This window comes from Podarcis pityusensis (genome assembly GCF_964106645.2).
Source record: "Podarcis pityusensis genome assembly, chromosome: 8".
NCBI lineage: Eukaryota > Metazoa > Chordata > Lepidosauria > Squamata > Lacertidae > Podarcis > Podarcis pityusensis.
Genome location: NC_138033.1, coordinates 59849426 through 59870875, shown reverse-complemented (window position 1 = coordinate 59870875; position 21450 = coordinate 59849426). Strand labels below are relative to the sequence as shown.

The 21450-nt window shown below is 40.3% G+C and overlaps 1 long non-coding RNA gene across 1 annotated transcript; it reads left to right on the top strand.

Annotated features, from left to right (window-relative positions):
- Positions 1-32: 32 nt before the first annotated feature.
- LOC308482456 lies at positions 33-19952 on the top strand. The gene is made up of 4 exons (XR_013989273.1): positions 33-592; positions 7779-7884; positions 19513-19586; positions 19795-19952. It is a non-coding gene; the product is annotated as an uncharacterized lncRNA (long non-coding RNA).
- The last annotated feature ends 1498 nt before the right edge of the window (positions 19953-21450 follow it).

Below are 21450 nucleotides of genomic sequence, written 5' to 3'. Positions count from 1 at the left end.
GAGGGGAGGGGGTTTTGTTTTTGGTCCTGCGTATGTGTTTCTCTCTCCTCAATATATATATTGAGAATATATATGTAGATAGATATATATTCTCCTCAGCAAGGCGAATGAGTCCTATAGAAATGTTTGTGGAGGGCGAAGCGCCGGCTCCGGAGTCGCATCCGCCGCGCGGGGCCCGCCGAAGCCGCCTGGGCCCAGTCAGGAGCCGCTGCTGCTGCTGCCGACGACGACGGGCGAAACATCTCACACTCGCATGCTGGGCCGCGCCGGCGCCGCTTCCTCAGCCGGGGCCCAGGGGTAAGTCGGAGTAGCGGGTGCTGTCGCCGCGCCGCCGGGGATGGAGCGTCGCCCCAGCCTCTGGTGGACTCGGGCCCGCAGGAGGAGGAAGAGGAGGAGGAAGCGGCGGTTGAGGCCCGTTCCTCGCGCCTGCCTGGCCGTGGCTGTGCAGCTCTCTGGGTAGCCGCCGCCGCCGGGAGGAGGCGAGGAAAGGGGAGGAGGAAGCGGCGGGAGGAGGAGCTGCCGCCGCCGCCAGTTTCCCTCACAGCTTCTCTCGGACGCGCCGCAGGATCAGGCCCAGCTGCCTTACCTGAAGGCTGCTATCCTAAACCCGCTTACCTGAGGGGAATAAGTGCCTTTGGCTTCAATAGGGCTGACATCTTCTCTTTTATTTATATATATTACCTGAAGGCAGCTGTCCTAAACCCGCTTACCTGAGTGGAATAAGTGCCTTTGGCTTCAATAGGACTGACATCTTCTCTGTCATATATATGTATCTCTCTCATATATATTTATCAAATTTTCAATTTTATATTTCCAAACAAGCATCTTACAAACTTTTTAAAATATCCAGTGACTTCCCTTCCTCTCTTTCCATGGTTCATTTTACATATGCATATTTTACTATAACCATTCAAATCAAAGTTTTCCACTTTTACATCCATCAAAACTTATTTACTCTGTTGGAGTTATCTTAACACTGCCAGCGTTTTCAGCTGTATGCAGTAATTTTCCATATATTCAATAAATGTTTTCCAGTCTTCTTTAAATGCATGTTCTTCTTGATTTCTTACTTTATAAAGTCTGCAATTTTTCATATTTAGTCATTTTAAGTTGGAAGGACCTTGCTCACTTTCCATTTTGGGGGCTAACAACACATGGGCCACAGTTGTTGCATACATAAACAACCTTTTCTGACACCTAGGAATTAGTTATATCCAACAAAAAGGACTCTAGTTTTTTTTCAGAAAGTAGTTTTAAACATTTTTTTCAATTCATTATAAATCATTTCCCAATACACTTTTACCTTTTTACATGTACATCACATGTAAAAAAAAGTTCCCTCTGCTTCTTTATACTTCCAACACATATCTGATTCTGTTTTTTTAAATCTTAGCCAACCTATTCGGAGTTAAGTACCATCTATTAATCATTTTCAGGTAATTCTCTTTCAATGAATAACATGCTATAAATTTCATTTTTTTTTTTTTATAAATATTTATTGGGTTTTACAATAGAAATAAACATAATAAACAATGTAACATATATCTTAACATAGTTTCACATTTTCTTTGGACTTCCTCACATCTCCCGCTCCCACTTTCATCGTTATAACATTTTGTCAGCAATTTATTATCTTATTTGCATTCTTATATCCCTTCTATATTTCATAATCTTCTAGTTCTCAAAAAGAGTTATATTTTCTCAATCTCACTTATTTTCTTAAATCATCTAAATTAGTGGTGCTCAATTATTTTGATCTAGCATCCTGTTTAGCATTCACTCAAGTTGCAATGTTTTTGTAAATAATTCTTAAATTTCTTCCAATCCTCCTCAGTCCTCTCTTCTCCCAGGTCGCGAATTCTGCCGGTCATCTCAGCCAGTTCCATGTAGTCTATCAGTTGCATCTGCCATTCTTCCAGTGTGGGTAGATCTTGAGCTTTCCAATGCTTTGCGAGTAGTATCCTTGCTGCTGTTGTTGCATACATAAAAAATGTCCGATCCTTCTTTACCACCCCTTGGCCGACAATACCCAAAAGAAAGGCCTCTGGTTTCTTAGTGAAGGTATATTTAAATACCTTTTTCAGTTCATTATAAATCATTTCCCAGAACGCCTTCACTTTAGGGCAAGTCCACCAGAGGTGGAAGAATGTTCCTTCACACTCTTTACATTTCCAACACTTATTGTCAGTCAGGTGGTAAATTTTTGCAAGTTTGACTGGGGTCATATACCATCTATATATCATTTTCATTACATTTTCTTTCAAAGCGTTACATGCAGTAAATTTCAATCCAGTACTCCACAACCTTTCCCAGTCCTCAAACATAATATTATACCCAATGTCCTGTGCCCACCTTATCATAGCCGATTTAACCATTTCATCTTGTGTGTTCCATTTTAACAGCAAGTTATACATCCTTGAAAGTACCTTACTCTTAGGTTCTAACAATTCTGTTTCTAGTTTCGATTTCTCCACCTGGAACCCTAATTTCTTGTCATTTTTAAAAACTTCTTTAATCTGAGCGTAATGTAACCAGTCTCGCACTTTATCCTTCATTTTCTCCAAACTCTGCAGTTTCCAATTGTCTCCATCTTCTTCTAGAATTTCCCAATATTTTGGCCATTTGGCCTCCATATTGGGTCTTTTTCGGGCCTTAGCTTCCAAAGGTGAAAGCCACCTTGGAGTTTTATTTTCCAGCAAGTCTTTATATTTTGTCCAGACATTAAACAGTGATTTTCTGACAATATGGTTCTTAAAGGCCTTATTTGCTTTAACCTTGTCATACCATAAATATGCATGCCATCCAAAAGCATTGTTAAACCCTTCCAAATCCAACACATCAGTGTCTTCAAGAAGTAGCCAGTCTTTTAGCCAGCAGAACGCTGCGGCCTCGTAATACAACTTTAGATCTGGCAGGGCAAAGCCCCCTCTTTGTTTCGCATCAGTTAATATCTTAAACTTAATTCTGGGCTTTTTGCCCTGCCAGACAAACTTAGAAATATCTCTCTGCCACTTCTGAAAGCACTCCGTCTTGTCCAAAACCTGAAGTGTTTGAAATAAAAACAACATCCTTGGCAATACATTCATCTTGATAGCAGCAATTCGGCCTAACAAAGAAAGTTTCAATTTTGACCAGCTATCTAAGTCTCTCTTAATTTCTGCCCAGCATTTTTCATAATTATCCTTAAATAGACTTAGATTTTTTGCTGTTATGTTTACCCCTAGGTATTTTACTTTTTTAACCACATTAAGTTCTGTCTCTTTCTGAAACCGTTCTGACTCTGTATCTGTCAATTTTTTTCCCAAAACCTTAGTTTTCTGTTTATTTAATTTAAATCCAGCCACCCGACCAAAGTCATTAATCAGTTGTAATACTCTTTTCGTACTAGACTCTGGCTCCTGCAGGGTCAAAACCAGGTCATCTGCAAAGGCTTTTAATTTATATTGTTTCTGTCCGACCTGAATTCCTTCCACCAACCGATCCCCTCTAATCATATTCAATAGCACTTCCAGAACCGAAATGAATAACAAAGGGGAGATAGGGCAACCTTGTCGTGTTCCTTTTTCAATTTTAAACTCTTCTGTAACCACATTATTAACTATCAGTTTAGCTTTCTGCTCTGAATATATCGCCTCAATCCCATTCTCAAAACCCCGTCCCACTCCCATCTCTTTTAAATTTCCCATCATAAATTTCCAGGAGATGTTGTCAAAGGCCTTCTCCACATCTATAAAGATTAAAACTGCTTTTGTGTTTATATCTGTTTGCAAAAGTTCCAAAATGTCAGTAATGTTCCTTGTATTAGCAAACAAATGTCTACCTGGGAGAAAGCCTGCCTGGTCTTTTGGATTACTTCATTTAAAACTTTTTTAAATCTACTTGCCAAAATGTCTGCAAATATTTTGTAATCCACATTTAAAAGGGAGATGGGACGGTAGTTCTTAAGTTGTGTCTTTTCAGCTTCTGTCTTTGGTATTAATGTGATAAACGCTTCCTTCCACGACTCCGGTGCCCTCTTCCCCTCCATAATTTCATTGCTGACCTCCATCAAAGGTTGTATCAAATAGTCTTTTAATGTCTTATAGTACTTGGAGGTCAGCCCATCTGGCCCTGGAGATTTGCCCAGTTGCGTGTTCTGAATGGCTTGTTCAATCTCCTGTCGTGTTATTTTGGAATTCAGGATTGTCCTATTTTCTTGTGACAATTTGGATAGTCCATTTTTTGCCAAAAATTGTTTAATCTCAGCTTCGTCTTGCGGCCCTTGAGTGTATAGTTTTTTGAAGTATCTCTGGAAACACTTTCTAATGTCCACAGGATTCTGAATGTTTTTTCCTTCAACCTCTAAGTTTGTAACCGTATTTAATCTTTGTCTTCTCTTCAACTGCCAAGCTAGCAGTTTTCCACATTTATTCGCCGACTCAAACGTTTTTTGTTTCATTAGTTTAACCTTCCATTCAATTTCCTGATTTATCAATTTAGAATATTGTGTTTGATAAAGTTTAATTTCTCTCAGAGTTGGCTGTGACTTCGGATTCACTCTTAACTTCTTCTCTAATTCTTTTATTTTATCCAAGATCTTATCTTTTTTCTCATTTTGTGTCCTTTTCTTTACGGCATTCTGTTGTATCAAGAATCCCCTCATTACGGCTTTACTTGCGTCCCAGACGATTCTTTTTTCCACCGTAGTATTCATATTTATCTCAAAGTAATCCTTCAAAACTTTTTGGGCCTTCTTGGTAATTTCCTGATCTCTGAACAAATTGTCATTCATCTTCCATCTAAAGGATCCGGTTGGTAGTAGTGTCATATCCATCTTTACTGCATTATGGTCGGAGCAGGTCTTTGGGCAGATTTCCACTTTTCTGACCTTAGGTGCCAGGCCTCTAGATATCCATATTTGGTCGATTCTTGTCCAGGTCAGTTGGGCTTCAGAAAAGAATGTTCCCTCTCTTCCTAGTGGGTTCTTTGTCCTCCAGATGTCAATCAAATCCATATTGTCTGTCATTTCAAAAAAGATTTTAGGTAGTCTGCCGTCTTTTGTGACATTTTGACTTTGTGACTTGTCCATGTTAGTTGATACGACCCCATTCATATCTCCCATCATTATGATGTTGTTGTAGTCCAGATAATCCAGCATTGTCTCCTGCAGCTTCTTGTAAAATTCCGATTTCCCTTCATTAGGTGCATAGATTCCTAATATCAACAATTTCTCTCCTTGATGTTGTATCTCAATTGCCAAAATTCTTCCATGTTCATCTTTAAATAAGAATTTAGGTGACAGGCTCTCTTTCGCATATATCACCACACCTCTCTTCTTAACTTTGTCCGACGATATAAATTCCTGGCCCAATCTTTTATTTATTAACACTTTTCTGTGGAGCCTTGTCACGTGTGTTTCCTGTAGACAAATAATGTCCAATTGTTCTTTTTTTAATATATGAAATATTTTCTTCCCTTTTTCCGGAATGTTACAGCCATTAATATTCCAGCTCAACAGTTGCAGAGACATCCTGAATTAATCTGGTTATTTTTCCAAGGGTGGTATCTTGTTCACAGGGTCTTCAGGTTCCCCAGGTGCTGGTGTTGGTACTGGCGTTGCCCCAGGCCCAGAAGGTAGTTCAATTCCTTTTTGAAGGTCCTCTCCGTATGTAGACAGAAATTTGTCTCTCTCTTCCGATGTTCTGATTTTAACCTTTCTCCCTCTAAAGGTAAAGGATATTCCTTGGGGAAATTCCCACCTAAATGCAATTGCGTTGCTCCTTAATAATTTGGCAAGTTCAGAATAGGCGGCTCTAAGATCCAACAGTTGTCTTGGAATATCTTTGTAAATTTCAATTCTTCTGTCCAGAATATCCAGTGACTTTCCGTAGTGTAGGCCCAAAATCTTGTCCCTTTCCTCCTTTGATCTCAATGTTATCAAACAATCTCTGGGCCTCTCCTTCTTTATAAATCTTCCAAGTCTGAAAGCTGACACAATTTTAAAGTCCTTTTCCTCCAAATTCCAGAACTTGGAGAATTCTTTGGTTAAAAACTCAGCTAGATTTCCTTCTTCTGCCTCTTGTAGCGACCTAATCCTCAAATTATTCTCACGATTTCGCAGTTCTATCATGGAAAGATAAATCTGATGTTCCCCAACTTGTTTGGTGAGTGGTCTTACCTCTTGTTCTAAATTTTCTAATTTTTGTCTGGTGTCCTCAGCCAATTTCCGATTTTCTGCTGTGGCCTCCGTTAACTGTCCAATTGCCTGTGTGTTCTGTGCCACTTGTACAGTTAATTTATTTAGGCATTCTGTATTTTGGTCAATCTTTGCTGTTTGCTCATCTGCTTTCTTGTCCAAAGCTTCCAATTTTTCAAAAATTTTATCTAAAATAGAAGCAGATGCTCCTGAGGCCATATCTTCCAATTGTAACTGCTCTATTTCTCCCTCTTTTGCCTGTGACGAGGCAACTTCTTCTACTTCTACTTCTGAAGGCAAAGTAGGTACAGATGATCTGCGTGTCTGTGAGGCTGAGGTTAGAGTTGTCAAAGTTGTTTGTCTAACTCTTCCTCTTCTTCTTGTGCCACTCATTCCAACGTTATCTATCAGTCAAGGTCACACTGAGTTATTCCCATGGGAATAGAAAGGCCCAGAGAAAGCAAACGGCCAGGGAATCGAAAGTAAATGTAAAGTCACTGTTTTAATCCAATCCTCTAGAGGGAGCTTAAAATGTCTTTCAGAGTCTAATTTAATGTCCAAGAACCTTCAAGTACAAACATTTAGCAGAGTTGATATTAATAATCACTTTGTTACAAGCAGTGCTTACTTGTCTCCAAAAAAATGTTTCAAATTAGAAGGTCTAAATACCCTCAGATTGTTGCAAGTTCCAATATACAGTATCCAAATCTGCAGTACTGACAGCTCAGTCTCTCAAAGCTCAGGCAGCTCCGGACCCTGGGTTTCACCTTTTAATTGTAATCCAATATAAGGAGGAAAGTCAAATACAAATGATAATTTCAAATCATTTAACTTAAAGTCTTTACTTTAGATTGCAGGTTCAGTGGATGCTTAGATCCGTAAAGTTTAAAGGTTCTTTTTTCAGCCTCCACTCCTCCAGCTCTTTGCTTTTTCAAGTTCAATGGCGGCGGAAGACGGACTTCCTGTTTCCACGTCTCTCCGCTCTCGGCCAAGTTCAAATCTTTTAATTTAAAGTCTCTAATTTCAAGTGATTCAGTCTTTACTCACGAGTAAGTTGATTTTAGTTTCGGATCCGAATTTCACAGGAAAAGGGATCAGCGCTCACCGGCAGCAGCAGCGCGGCTTCGCTCCGCAGATTGCGAAACGGCTCACAGTGCCGCAACCCCCCTCCACGCTCCGGAGCCCCTTACGGGGTTCCTTTGACGTTTGGAGGGTCGCTTTAGGCGCCCACCGAGCCTCGAGACCACAGGCTCTTGCCGCCTGTGGTTTTCCAGAGTGGGTCTCCGCTTAACATGCTATAAATTTCAGGTCACTTTTCCAGAGTTTCTCCTAGAGGTTGAGATCTATATTGTGTCCTATATCTATTGCCCAGTGTGTCATTGAGGCTTTAACAAGTGTGTCTTTTGCTTCCCATTCTAGTAGAAAATTTTACATTTTAGACAAAAGTTTATCCTTATTTTGTAAGAGTTCTTTTTCAAATTGTGAGCTTTGGTCCAGAAATCCATTCTTTCGATCTAATTTAAACATAAAATCTTTTAAAAATTGTTTTAATTGAGGGTTTTCTTGGCTTACAAAAGTACATATGTCGTCTCTTTATTTTCAGAGACCTGTTCTTTCCAGTGTCAGAAATCTGAATAGGCATGGATAGGGCCTGCTGCTTCCGAGGCTGCTCTCATGTACATGCAGTTTTTACTGCAGCTACTCAAGAGGTAAGCGGCAGTAAGAAGTGCTTGCTCACAATAGGACTTAGTTGGAGCTTTCTATGTGTGTTGCAGTGCAGGCCCTACCTGGGGCTACCCAAGAGGTGATCTGAGTGATACTTCTTGAGAAAGAGGTTGAATTCAGGCCTCATCCCACTGACCTGCTGGGAGTCAGTCCCCTTGGGATCAATGGGATTTATTTATGAGTAGGTAGGATTAGGGTCACTGCTTTTTATTTATTAAATTTATATAGCGCCCTCCTTCTGAGGTCACAGGGCAGTTTGCATTACAGGCAGGCAACCACCTGACCATTGACATGAGGAATTGCGTTCCAAGGCACTGCACATTTAAGTGTAATCACATATATTTGAAACACCATTGAGAAAGCCTGCAAACACCCCATTCCGCAATTTTTTGTGAAGTTTTTGGGTCACTTTGGGTTTGGCATGATGCGTTTGTGTGCTGTCATTCACGCACCTATGGAATGCACATAAATGGGGTTGCCTGTATAAAACCACAAAAAAGAAAACATAAAATTCTTACGCCGCACCCATGTATATGAAGCTTTAATGCTTATTGCAACACAATCCTACCCATATCTGCTCCGAAGTAAGATGAAGCAAGAAATGCTTTCTTAAGAAAGATGAAGGCTTTAGGCCTTGTCTTACCTCCTGGGAGTAAGCCCCCTTGGATTCAGTAGGGTTTACTTCTGAGTAGGATTACCACCCAACAGTTCTGGCATTTGTAGAACCTGAAATATGAGACAAAATTCCTACTCAGCATAGGCCCATTAAAGTTTATTAATTACTAACTTGGGTTCATTAATTTCAATAGTTGTAGTCTGAGTAGAACTTACTTGAATTCAACCCTGGGAATGAATCTCACTGAGCTCTATGATTTTTAACTACTTAGAAGTAAGTCCAATAATCCAAGAACCTGTGTCAAAATACAGTGGCTATCCAGCTCTAAAATAGTGAACTTTAGGTTGTGACTTCTAAATCTGAGTCTTATCGTGAAATAATTGTTAACAGAATTTGAACCAAAATATTTAAAACGTGTGGCAAAACGCAAAGAAATACACACTATTGCAAGTGTGTTGTAAGAATAATCATTGCAAGCCAATCACCGGGAAGAGTTTTTCTCCACTGGCAAAACATTGAGCTATTAGATTTTTGCTGCCTTGGTTATCATTCAAATTGAGCTAGACTTGCTCTTTGCTTTTTATCCATTCCCTAGAGAGGAAGAAATCATTTCCCTAACGGGGTAGGCTAGACTTGTAAATCTTCACAAAAGGACTGGGGAAAGGAAAGAACACATATACCAAGCAATGGAAGACGACATACGTTGAATCCATATTGTAGGGGTTGCCAGTGCCTGCAGAGGCCTTCCCTAGCTCCGACAGGGTCCCCTCCTTTCCCCCTCAAAGTGCTTAAAAACATTCTCTTACAGGAAATAGAACAGGCTGTAGTTTGTATTTCAGCACTGTGTGTGTTTATGTGTGTGTGGTGTCCGCAACATTTGCTCTGATTTGCAGATGTGCCCTTCGGCTCCCAAAAGTTGGTGACACTTGTTACATTTTTTATATCTATACATTGTTTCATTTCTCTATCCTACAAATATTTGAGAGTGTTTACAATGCCATCAGATTGTTGTTTCAGCCATGGCTTTGTCCCACAATCTGTTTTGCAAGTGACTGGTCTTAGACCTGGCATATACGAGGTGATAACAGAGACATGCTCCTCTGAGTAGGTGTGGTGCCTTCTTCCATCAAGTGGGTAACCATAATTTGATAAGGGGAAAGGTATCTGTTATAGAATATGCTTTTTAGGCAAGGAGTAAGCATGTTGCTTACCATTGTAATAACAAAGCATTGGGTTAGACTGGAAACCGTGGTGTCTGTAAAATCCAGATTTAAAAAAAATAATTATACAGGATGATTTGTTATTCTAGAATTGTGAAGTGTAGGTACGAAGCAATGTTCCTTCAGGCTCTCAAAATAAAATTTGTGGTCAGAGCTTACCCAAAACAAGTTTTTCAGGGCTCACTTAAAGGCAGGGGGAACAATCCACCCCAAGATTAGACACATTACATTCATTCATGCATTTAACATCCTGTCTAGTTTGGCCCCAGGAGGTGGTATCATTTTCACTATGCATTCCTGATGAATAGAACAGAGGTCCTTCTTGCAGCATTGTTTGCCCCATCACCTACCACAGGGGTGGGGAACCTGTGTCCCTTCAAATGCTTTTGGACTATAACTCCCATCAGCCCCAGAGAGTATGGCCATCAATGATGGGAGTTGTACTCCAGTGACACCTGTAGGGCCAAAGGTTCCCGACCCCTGACCTACCAGGTTACTCCTTAATTGGATATTTATTGTGAGGAAGTATTGTATTTAAAAAACAACAACCCAACAACTGACATTTCACTACTCTTGTCTCTAAGCTCTGAAACATATAAAAAGCTTGTTGTCACAACCATTATGGTTACCTAAAATAGAGGCCTCATTTTTAGTCCAATTGAAATGAATCCAACAGTACAATTCTATGGAATTGGGTGAATCTTTGTTAAGCTTCACATACTCCTTAGACAGGGATGGTAGGATCAATCAGTTTTGGTTCTTTCGGTTTCTTATTTTTCCTACATTCAGTTCTCTACATTTTTGCAGCATTTCCCCCCTCCTGAAAATATGTCAATGTTTTAGTGTGAATGTCTCTTAATAAACATATTTTTATATGGAAATGTACACATTTTTGCAAGTATTTTCCCATAATATGGTGTATTCTTGTGTGCTATTTTCACTAATCTCATTTTTATGCACATGTTTTCCTAATGGATGCATTTTTGTGAACATTATTTCACTAGAGAACTACATCACAAAATTCGGATGTGTGACTTTCAAAGGATAGCTGTGTTTTGGTTCTCATATAAGTTTTGAAAGTGCGAATTTGGCTGATTTGCCTTTTAATGTGAACTGAATCAAATATCTCCCTATTCTTAGATCAGTAGTACATTTAAGAATATGAGCCTTAGATATATGCAGCCTCACTCTTCCACAGAATGGAATTATTACAGTAATTTTGCATTGAATACAATTCTTGCATAATTCTCAGCATACCCAGCAAGAAGTTTCTAGTTTTAGTTCCTGATCTTTTATGTAAATCTATTATTTTTTATGCTCTTCTTACTAAATAACTTCCTTTTGACACTCTTACTTCACTTCTTGAACATTAGAAACATCCTAATTAAGTAATCAGCCTTATAATCAGGAACTTGCTAATATGTGGCATTCAGATGCTATGGATACTGAAAGCTTTACAAAATGCCTGTTTGTTTCACAAACTGTTGGGAAAGCCAAAAGACAGAACACTGAAGCACCGCCGCCCCCTAAAATTGACTCTGCTGCCATGATAGAGCACAAAGCAGCATGAAGTAAACAAATGAGACATGGGGCAGTAAATTTATGTCAACAAGCACCATTTTGCATCTGTTAAATTTGGTGAGAAAGCACAGAAATGGCTCCAGTTGTGTCAGTTTATACAACTTTTCACCAGTGGGTATGCCACTAATCTTTGCTTTAGTGACTAAAATACACGGCATCTGCAGTCTAGTTCAACGCCGGCAATTGGCAACATTTCACAATGTACGTCATTTGTCAGAGTACTGCCTATATTGCTGTTAATATACAAACCGAACTGTGGGGTGGTTACTGAACTGTCTACATTTAATCTGCCACAGGAAAAATATTCTAACTGTGTCAGGCAGACACTTCCCTAGAAGAATATGATACATCACTTTAGGCAAAAATTCAGTGTGTACTTAGTTTAACCCGTGAAATTCTTACATGGGAAGCATGTAGGGATGGGATATGCTTGGTCTAAAATAAAGAAGATTAAGGACGGGACTTAATTTTAGCTTCTTATTCCTCCTTTGCTAAGAAAATCTCACACAAAGCAGAAACAATGAGGCTTCAGGAGTAACACAAAGCATGCCAAAGTATTTTCATTCCCCCAGCTCAACAACATAATTAGTGGCAAGTCAGCAGAAGAAAGAGGAGAGTAGCTGGTTGTCACCAGCTGATCAGTATATTCCTGGGAATCAGATTTCAAAATCTGAAGAAAACGTCTAAAATTTACCTTTGAATTGAGATTTGGGGCTAAAATGAAAAAAGTAACAGATCACACCAGTAGCATGTTCCTCAGTTCCCATATCACATGGATACCTTACTGAATCCAGTTCTTATTTGCTGTCATTGTAGAAACTGGAGGGCTAATTTGTATGCTTTCTAGTTGCTTCTCTGCTGGGTCTGATTAGCATCACCTGGAAATTCCAGCTTTTCTGCATTCAGTCTCATGCGGGAGAAAATCTTCTGGCTTAAATAAGATTAGTGTCACTTTAGTGGACTTTCCCCATGTTTTCTGTGTTAAGGAGGTAAACTTTTGAACTTGTCAATTTTAAACTTTCAAAGCTAACCAGATACATACCTAATGGATTCCGACTCTTTTTTACTTAAGGTAGAACTACACGTCACATATAGTTCCATGATTCTTCTGGGAGAGACAGTTTTTTAAAAAACAAAGCCACAATGCAGGCACTACACCCGCAATTTATTGTAGACTTATTGCCACCCTCTCCTGTGTTTATTTTTTGCTCTGTGGATGCTTGAGGGCAATGATTCATAGCACTTGGGGCAACACCCTGGATATACTGGAGAGCTGGGGTGTTATGTTGCTACTGTCTTTACTTGTTGATCACTCACTCTTGCTACTTGGTCCACTTTGCTGGCCAACATGCTTCTTCCAGACTTCACTGTAGGTTCATTGTAGCCTCACCCAGAATCAGGAGTACCACAGGAATAAAATATTGGGGGGGGGGCAAGTAGGCCTCACCCCACATAATTGTTCACATGACGTGGCACACACACACCATTTGAATGGCAATGCCCATCAACTGGGGGGGGCCCTCAAATATTTTATGGGGGGGGGGGGACACAAAGGAACCTCAGCCCCTAGGAGTTCGCTCCTATGCCCAGAATCATAGAATTACATTCAGCTCTACTGATAGACTGTATTTAAAACAGTATCAGTTTATGTCACCTGTTGAGAGTTAATGCGAATGAAAAGTCAGGTCTTGAGTTTCTCACTGAGAACAATTTTAGCATCCTACAAGCATAGACTCTGCAGGTGCATTTTGTTAATTGGGATTGCTCGGTTTAGAAGATGAAGGCTAGGTGTGCAAGTTTGCTAAGAAAATAGCCTTTAGTCCACTTTTAGAGGATGGAAAGAGCTTCTACCCAAAAGAAGATGCAATTCCAGCTGTCATCATATTTAAGACTTCAAAGCTGGATTAAAAAAAAACAACACAAAAAAACCCCCAACATTTGAACTACAACTGAAAGTGATAGTCCATGTGCTATGCTTCTGGAATGCCAAGTGGAAACCCAAGAGATGAATCTAGCCCAGGACGTGGGTGTTGGTGGATATGGCTGGTCATCATCAACTTCATCTCAATATCTTATACTTCCTCTTTTCTCTCTGTCCTTTTATGGCATAAAATGTTGATGAAACAGCTGCAAGGCTGTTCTAAACATCAAAACTATTGTTGTGATATATAAAAAATCTATAAAGCCTGACCAAGGTTGCAGTTAATTCTGAAACCAGCCGTTACAGATCATGCTGGGGTATGATCAAAACACTTCTACATCTACAAAGCATGTTAATCTTGAATTTTGGTTAGGAGGAACTTTGCTATTATTACTGTTCTTTCTCTTATGCACTCAATTTGGGGCTACCCTCAGGCTGCAGCTAGTGCAAAATACTATGGCTGTTGATGGTGACAGATTATCGCTAGCACGGAACTCCAGTGCTCAAAAGCTTGCATTGGTTACAGGACCAGGTTCAAGGTTCTTGTATTAATTTACAAGGACCTTAACTTGGGCCCAGGATGCCTATATAGTTATATCCCTGCCCAATCACTGAGGTCAGCGATTTTCTCCGTAGCTTGGGTACACAGATCATATCCATCGGGAGCCATCCTGCATTCAGAACTGAGGGTCCAGCTTTGTGGAAGTCCCTTTCCATTGAGACCAGAAAAGTCCATTCCCTGTTGAAAACCTGGCACCTAATGACGACCTATTTATTTCAGTCTGCAGTTTAAGTGACAAACTTTTTAATTAACTTTATCTGGATGTGTTTTTTTAAGTTTATTGTACACTGCTTAGAGGTACTTTCAAATAAGTGGTTTATAAATTGTCAGAATCAATCAATAATATTGCTAGTTATTAATTACTAAATATGCTTGGGGGTAACATATTTTTTTATTTAAGCCAGACTGCTGCAGCACTCTGTGGTCAAAAGGTGCTTCAAGTGAGGAGTATTTATCCACGGTATTTTGCAGTGCTTTGTCAGTTTGGAGCATTGAGTTGTTGTAGCCAAATAAAGCCTCCTCTGTGTAGAGATAGCATTGCATATAACCGTTTAAAGGTAAGATGTCATAGTATCAGAGTTATATATTCCAGCCTGCAAGTATTTGCCACAGATTACGTCAATAAATCAAGGCTTTGGGCTTCCATTGTCTCAAAGTTAGCTGGATGGATTTAAAGTTGAGCAGCTTGCCCAGTATACACACACCCATGCACACACAATGCCTCTTTACTATTCCCATACAAATGTCTAATCAATGTAATAAGCTTTCAATGTTGCATCTCTCCATGAAATTTGTGCCTGAGATGTCAGCTCTGAACCATGCAGCTGCACCAGCACAGCAGCTTGAGGGGACTTGCTATTTTTCAGAGGAACTTTGTGAAAGTGGTTGCATATCCTAGGTCAAGAAGACAAGAGTTTGAACTTTTACCAGGTGCAGCAGAGACAAAACACAATACTTCTTAGGACCTTGCTTTTGTCTTCAGACCAGAGGAAAGCAGATCAAAGGGAAATGGAAAGAATGGGGCTTGCACGCTTTACATTTCCTGTTAGAAGAGACCTTGGGGAACAGTTGAAGTTTTGAGAAAGTCATGATTATGTGAAGTTCTCTGGAATTATTCACAAGTAAATGGGTTCTTTAGGGCCCTTGCATGCTGTAACTAAATTCTTCCTTTCTAAACTGCTTCCCAGTCTGGAATTTTCCAAAGTACTGATCTATTTATAGAGAATAGGTCCACCTGGTTACTGGATGAGATGATAAGAAATGTTTCATTCTTCTAAGAGCATAGTATGAAAGTACATGAAGCAGCAACCTTCCTGAAGCTAAGCAGATCTGGTCTAGTAATCACTGCCAGGTGAGGAAACAGCTAGACAATATAGTTTATACTGTCTCAAGATCCCTGGATAAAAACCATGATCTATAATAAAATAAATAAAAAATAAGGCTCAAAGAGTTATTTGTTCTATTTATTAGTTGCTTTTTTCAGAAAGGTGAATTCAAATTTACTTTTAAAAACAAGAGGAAAAACAACCCCTAAATGCTCACCAATTACATATATAAAAGAGCAGATCCAACAGAACCCCACTAAAAGATAAGGAGAAAATTAAGGTCCAAAGGCCTTAGTGTAGTGATGGCCAAACTTGGCCCTCCAGCTGTTTTGGGACTTAGTGAATAAAAATGTTTTGCCAGGTACCTAAGAACAAATAGGTTTGGTGGTGGGCATGAGTGGGGAGAGCATTTCACAAACAAGGAGCCACCACTCTTCTCTTATGTCACTTTCTCTTATGTCACCACGCTCCACGCTATTCAGAGGAAGCACACAGAAAAAGGGTTCAGATGACAAGTACAGGATCTGGGCTGGTTCATATGAAAACAGGATGCTGGACTAGATGGGCTATTGGTCTGATCTAGTAGGCTCTTCTTACGTTGTTATGTAAGCAACAGTAGTGGATCCAGAAGCAACCCCAAGCTTTGTACCTGCTCCTTCAGAAGGAGTGTAACCTCACCTAGAGCAGGCCATACCACATCCCACTAGTCTAGGGAACAGCGCCTCAATCTTACAAGGATTAAACTTCAGTTTATTGGCACTTATACAGTCCCTGAGGCCAGACATCAATCTAGCACATCCACTGCCACGCCTGCAGATGTAAAAAATGGGCCTTCCCATTATCTGTATGTTCTCTGAGCACCTGCAGTTGAGCTAGATTGAGCCAGTGTGCTATCACTCCTAAGCTTGCGATCAAGGCTTACAAATTTCTTGTACATCCTCATAGCCCAAATTTTCAGCTGCACTCCACAAGCCTCCTCCTTTCCCTTCCTCTGCTCCAAAAAGGAGGAATTTTGTGATCTAATCAACTGCATCTGGCTGCAATCTATTTGCAAAACAGGACACTCGGTTCCAAATTCAGATGGTTGTGACTTCACTTTAAAGGCAAGCTGGAACAAGATGTCCTCAATAAATAAGGTAAACCAACCCGTTTGCCTGGGACTTAAGTGACTTCACTCTAGTACCTCACCCACAAGAGGGAACAATGGAACATTACCAATTTCCTTGCCTTCAGGCAAGCATGAAAAATAAGCAGCTTCACTGCTAATGTTTCGTTGTTACCCTGTTTATCTTTAAAGTCCTTACCTATCCTTTTATTTTCACGTTTTGTTTCACTCCTCACAATGACACAAGCCCTTTGTATTTATTTTCCCTATTCATTTTGATATAATATATTCATTAACAAACTCGGTGCTTTTAACAGCTAAAATTCAATCTATTTCCCTTAGTGCCCACTACTCCTTTTATTTCCTTCACCTTTTGTATTGTTCCTTACCATCTGTTCTGTTCTAACAAACCGTATTCTCCTGCCCAAGGCATCTCCTATTTACTGACTCCCCACCAGTTTTGTTTAATTCTTCCCAGTCAACTTCCAAATGCTACTGAGCATTGCATTAATCTTTATTAAAAACAGGAACTGTAGTGAGGCTGTGAAACAAATTGAGAGAAACCACAGACTCTTATTCTTTATGCCAATACTGAAGCAGATCCAGTGGGTGGTAGATATACATTTTTTAAAAACTGCCTAAGAAATGGTTTAAGAGCACAAATCCTTTCAATCTTTTATAAATTCTAAAGTGGGAACCATGTACATACACATCACAAAAAGGATTTTGCAACATTACTAGCTTACATGGCAAAATCATGCAAAAGAAAACCCAAACAACCCCTTTCTGAAGGCAGCTCAGTGGACTTTAATGGGGGATAGCCACTGTGGCACTCTGAGAACAGGATGATGGACTTGATGGCCATTGGCCTGCTCTAGCAAGCTCTTCTTACATTCTCATGATACTGTAACTACGCATTTGAATGTACATTTAGTAGACTTTGTGCATCCAGACTGCAAAATGGGGGAAGGGCCATAACTCAGTGGTAGAGCATTTGCCTTTCAAACAGAAGGTCCCAGGTTCATATTCAGGTAGGGATGGGAGAACTTCCTGAAATCCTGGAGGCCTGCTGCCAGTCAGTGCAGACAGTACTAAGCTAGATGGACCAGTGGTCTGACTCAATATAAGATAGCTTCCTATGTTTCCTATGTTCCAAAATCAGATTGACCTGGGATCTGAAGGATGTTGGCCTTCCCTACTCTGTCCAGAAGAAAGAATTGTGGAGAATCTAATCAATGTAGTCTTCTTGCACACAAGCCAGAGCAGGTCAGGCGATGTCCCAACCAAAGCTTCCAGATGAGGTTAGGTGCACTTGCTGCTCTGTGCTACTAGTTCACCTGTCCCTAAGGCAGGGCTGGGGAACTTTTGGTCTTCCCGGTGCTGTTGGACTCCCAACTCCTATCATCCCTGACCATTAGTTATGCTTGTTGGGGATGATGGGAGTCCAATAACGTCTGGAGGGCCACATGTCCCCCAGCCTTCCCCTAAGGTTACTAAGTTTTCACCACACCCCAACCTCAACTGCAGAGGGGATGGGCCTGACATGTGCTGCCCATGCACTCACGTGGATAGGTGAATATTGGGGACTTTCTGTACATGACACCCAAATTGCGGGATACCCTAAATTATGGACTGCCATCTGGCCTCACAATGGCTTGCTTTGCAGCTAGCAGCAAGACATTATTCCTACATGTAGTATCTCAATTCATGGTGCAGGAATGAAGACACATGTCTCTTTCCTCCCCAACATCCCCACATGTAGCTGCTTCACCCATGGTGAGAGGAAAGGTCTTAAGGGGGATCCTTAGCATGTTGTGAACCTTTTTGCAGGCAGGAATCCTGCAATATTGGGGTTTCTGATCACAGGGAGGCTTGTAACCATGTTCAGGAGAATATATGACATTCCTATTCAATGTGGAAAGGGTCAGGCTAGGAGCAGGGCTTGTGTTCATGGCCCTATGGGGTAGCCTGTTCAGGAATAACACCCAAGCAAGGTTATTGTCTTGCGTGTTTCAGCTGGTGTTTGAGCCATGTGTGAACTTACTTTGTATCCGGTTGCTTCCTTGTGAAGTCTGCATCTGTTGTGGGGTTTTGTTGTTGTTGGAAGTAAAGTGACGGTGCTTGCAAAAAGCTACCTCAACTACTGGAGGGAAGGTAGACAAAAAGGCAACCTGTTCTTTCTTCACTATTTATTTCTGTACTCCACTGCTATATACACACCAAACACCATCATCTTCGTTCCGTTGTTTTCAACTATTGTCTTAGGACTGTTTCTGCTTCTTTGTGATCAGCCGCTGAAAGGTAGGGATGCTGGGGAAGAGATGCAGTTCACACTTGATGGCCACCCTACTGAATTTGCACTTTCCAAACCAATGCATTAACTGAAGCACACACACCCTTCAAAATTCACTCTTCTCCAAATTTTGCAGCCAAGCAATGCATACAGAAATGCATCTGTGGGGGGTAAAGAGTACATTAAAATCAAAACAATTAATGAAGTTCAGAAGGCGGTTTACTGCATTCTGGTTCCTTTGAAAGCAGAGTAGACAACTATATGGAGAATACAGTGATCAATAGCTGCAAGTCCATGATGGCTCTGAATTCCAGCTGCTCGGAATCGTAAGCGCAGAGAGTGCTGTTGCACTTGGGTCCTTCATAGGCATTGAGCTGGCCACTGTCAGAACAGCATGCTGGACTAGATAGGCTTTTGGTCTGATCCTGCAGTAAAACCAAAATTCTTACACAGGTATGTTCAGAGGCCAACACATGACTATATCTGCACTGCACTGATCTTCTGTTGCAGAATCTGCATTTAGATATATTCTTAATGCAATTCCTACATGCATTTTTCATTCCAGTATTTCCGCTCACATAATTTCTCCATATGCGCAGCGCTGCAGCAAACATAGTATATATACATTGAAAAACCAATAGCACCAATACAAATATTATGAAAGAGGTTCATTTGCCTTTTAGCCCTGTTCATTTTCTTTGAAATGACCTGTCCTAGATTTTTAGATTAAAAATAACAAGTATGCAATTCATAAATACCACATGAATTTGATATAAAAAAAATCAAAACCTTACCTACGGTACTTCAGTACCTGACTTGTATATTTATGTGACTATTGTTAGAAGTGACTAATTGGGTTTGATTAGCTTCATCATTAATATTCTGTCCATAATTTAACATGCTTCAATAAAATACCCTAAAGCAGTATAATGATTAGATTTCAGGAATATGTGTTTTGCAATTAAGTTGCTCTTGATTTTGATATGCAGATTAAGAAATGGTGGTCTCGTCTAAAAAAAAAAATACTGCCCTTATTAACTCAGCAGTATACTCTGAAGATTAGGTAAGAAATCCAAGATTTTCTCTTTGTATATACTAGTTAAAATGTATTTCAATCAAGCATATGTGAGCAAATCAGATTTGATTAGTTAAGTTCACAGTCATTCTATCTAAATGAATAATGTGTCACCTAACATTGCAAAAATTTGATTAATAGTTTATCAGTTAATTAAAAATGTGGTTTAATTTTTCTTTTCTTTCTTTTTTTTTAGGATAATGCAAGGTAGATAGTCCTTGCGTTCATCACAAATGCAAATAGCTTTATCTTGAATCTATTGTTCTTCTTCATTCCATAGCCAACTGGCAGAGAAATAAAGATCTGAGAGTGATCTCTGTAAGAGCAAAGTAGTAAAACTTTTGTTTGCTTACACATATGGCTGCCAGTTGTCTTAAGTTCAAGAGGAAGAGACAAAGGTTTTTCATCTATGTCTGGAGCCGACAAAAAATGCTCTTCCTTTCCCCTTGTCTCTTTTTTTGGCCCAGCTCTGGTGACCTTTGAACATTGTCCTGACCACATGGGAAGCAATCGTCTGTGAGCCAGCACGATGGGGTAGGGGGCTGCATCTGAATGATGCAGGCCACCTAGTCAGGGCTGATCATATAGAATGGGGACCTGGTGAACACATGCAATCAGCTTCATCCACATGCTTGAGTCATTGAAGTTGCATCATGCCACAGCTGGAAGAGCCCAGCTATTAGTGGTGCATAGGACCCAACTAGATCTGGGGGTGAGGGTGATCCACGTGGGTAGGGCTGATTTCTTGTGTGCTTCCCAGGTGCCTATTCCTCTGGGAGACACCCCACATGATCAGCCCTGTTGTTTGTGTTTGGGTTTGCTCAAGGACAAGTGGTTCCCATGTATTCAGGGAAATGTTGAAAAGTCAGCAAAGCCCGGCCCCCCAAAAACGCAGGATAAGGGGAAGACTCCTCGGGAATCACAGTCTCCTCACAAATATGGTCCTGTTTGACATCAGCTACCAGTTTGCTCGTGTATCACTTGTTGCCTAACATGTATGTGATAAACAAACCAGGCGGCCTTGGTGATTGTGTTACCTTCAAACCAGGAGTTGTGGCTTGTCGCTCCCTAACAAATCATGATTGCTCACCAACTTGTAGCCATGGTTTGTGGTTGACTTGTTACAGAGGATAAACCATGATAAGCTTGTGGTCAGGGGAAGAACTAAGTGGGAGTAATATTGTAGTGTGCACAAGTACACAGCTCATTCCTGATACATCATGATGAGCTGCCAAGTTTAGCTTACAATTATGTAAGAAAGTGGTCAGTGTCTGCAGAAATGGAAACAGCTGGGAGTTGCAGCTGAGTCTTATAAAAAGTCACAGCTAGGAGGTTCCTTCAGAACTCTGAAGGCAGTTATGGACAAAAATTTGGTGCGTCTCCTGCCCCTCACACTCCGTTCTAAATCATTGTTGTGGTGCCCAGTGCAGCCAAACTGGTTGCACTACCCAAAAATTGTTTTTCTGAGGGATCCCTGAAATCTCATCACATATAAAACAGGAGAATGCATAACAATATCATTTTTTAGCAAAACTGTTTATTAATTTTTGTATCTTTTGTACATTCTTATTCTATACTTCAACCCATAAGGGTTTCCAGAGCTTCTAACAATTCATAAAAAATTGGTCAGTTAAAATCTAAGCAAGTATAGACATAATAAAGTTAAGAAACTACCGAACAGCAAAAATAATTACCACAACCCAATAAAATCAGGTCCAAATAAATATAAAACAGTTGTTTAAAAGCTATGAAAAGCTAGAAATGAAACGTGCTGAGCTATGATAGCGAATCCCATAGCTTTGGCAAACGTGTTGCTTCCAAAGTTATGTAGCCCTAAACCCAAAATACGTTC